General features: G+C 36.3%; 1 protein-coding gene across 4 annotated transcripts in view; it reads left to right on the top strand.

Annotated features, from left to right (window-relative positions):
* Nucleotides 1-1,872, top strand: part of VPS13C (vacuolar protein sorting 13 homolog C (S. cerevisiae)) — a 248,439-nt gene that overhangs the window by 22,439 nt on the left and 224,128 nt on the right. The gene's annotated exons all lie outside the window — the stretch shown is intronic.

The raw sequence follows: 1,872 nt of genomic DNA, 5'->3' as shown, positions 1-1,872 counted from the left end.
AGTACAACTCATGGTGACCCTAAGAACAAATGATCTGAACCCTGTTCTGTCCTGCGCCATCCTCACACTTCCTGACACGCAAAAGTCCCTTGCAGCAGTCACCATGTCCGTCCACTTAGTTGAGGGTCTTCCTCTCCTTTTCTGACCCTCCATGCTTCCCCTTAATGCATTAATGATAATTAGTGATTGGAATGCAAAAGTAAGAAAAAGTGAAGAAGGAATAGTAGTTAAAAATAGGGGCTTGATGATAGAAATGAGACTGAAAATAGAATGATTGAATTTTGTATTTACAATGATTTAGTCATTGCAAATACCTTTTTTAAAAGACACAAACAAGGACTTTACATATGGATCAAACATATTTCTTGGGAAAAGAGCATTTGGAGTGCTCCTTGGAGGCAAGGATGGCAAAGCTTCATCTCTTATTCTTTGGACAAAGGGATATCATGCCTGGAAGGATGGAGGGTCAGCTAGAGAGAGAAAGACCCCGGAGAGTTGGATTGACACCTGATGGGCTGCGTAGGAATCAAGTTGACTACATTTGTGGAAGAAATCATTGGAGAAGCTCAATGTCAGCAGTCAAAACTAGGCCATGTGTGGACTGTGGGTGAGATCATCAATTAGTAATCATCAATTAGTAATATGCAAATTCAAATTGAGGCCGAAGAAATTGAAAATAAGTCCACAGGAACCAAGATACAATCTTGAAACAATTCCATCTTAATTTAAGATCATCCTAAGAATAGGTTTGAGGCATTGAACACCAATAACAGAAGGCCACATGAGTTGTGGGATGATATCAAGGATATCATCCATGAAGAAAGCAACAGGTTATTACAAAAATGGAAGAGAAAGAAATTATAAGTAGACATATATTTTATTGAAATGTTTTTCTTCAGAAGTCTCTTGATTTTCAGGGTTATGAGGACTCAGTTTTAGCAATTTATCTAATGAATTATTATTTGAAAAACACTGACAATATAGCTTTTAATATTAAAGCATTAAGAGATGGGCTTTTGGTTTTGTTGTGGGTTGGGGTTTTTTACTCTTTAGCTTCAAGAAACTTTTTATTTAAAAACAGAAAAAGCTTAAATAAACTTGACAAATAAAATGAAAACCAAACATGTTCTTACCTCCTAACTCTTGCTGAATATATTTAGCCTGGCTTGAATTTATCAAGCCACTTAAGAATATATTTATTTAGTTAATTTATTAAATTTTATATCAACCTCTGATGTATATAACATCCTAGCTCTGCCCCTGGATTGAATTATGTTCAAGATGAGCTCTGTAATTGTAATAGATGTAAATATAAAATACTGCCAAGACTGCTTTTAACCTTTTCAATTGAGTCCATTTTGACACATAAGTGTTTTATACTGTGGAGTTGGAATTGACCCTCCAGTGGGTTTTCAGAGGCAGGAAATTGCATGCGAGGAGATTGCCCATCTTTCTCTTATGGAGCAGCTATTAGATTCCAACCACATACCCTATGTGTGAACAGGACAATTCATTACCAGTAAGCCACCAGAGCTCCCTTTAAATTCATAGAGACCCTGTAAGAAAAGAGTAGATTTGCTCTATAGAATTTTTGAGGCTGAAATCTTTATAGAAGCACATTACCTGTTTTAGGAGATCCAGATTTGGATGTTGAATATTTCAACCCTAAAACTTTGTCACAAGGCACAAAAAGAAAAAAAATATTCCTCTATTTAAATTTTGTTGTTTATAGTGAAGAGAGATTGGCATAGTAGAAAAGGCATGAGTTTTGCAGTGTGGCAGACCTGAATTTGAGTGCTACCACAATGATCAGATGTGTTGTTGTTGTTGTTATGTGCCGTCGAGTCGCCTGCGACTCATAGCAACCCTATG

The sequence above is a fragment of the Elephantulus edwardii genome, unplaced genomic scaffold, assembly GCF_000299155.1.
Source record: "Elephantulus edwardii isolate Elephantulus edwardi_28Jun2011 unplaced genomic scaffold, EleEdw1.0 scaffold00264, whole genome shotgun sequence".
Classification (NCBI taxonomy): domain Eukaryota; kingdom Metazoa; phylum Chordata; class Mammalia; order Macroscelidea; family Macroscelididae; genus Elephantulus; species Elephantulus edwardii.
Note: the sequence above shows the minus strand (reverse complement) of the source record. Positions and strands in the feature narration are given on the sequence as shown.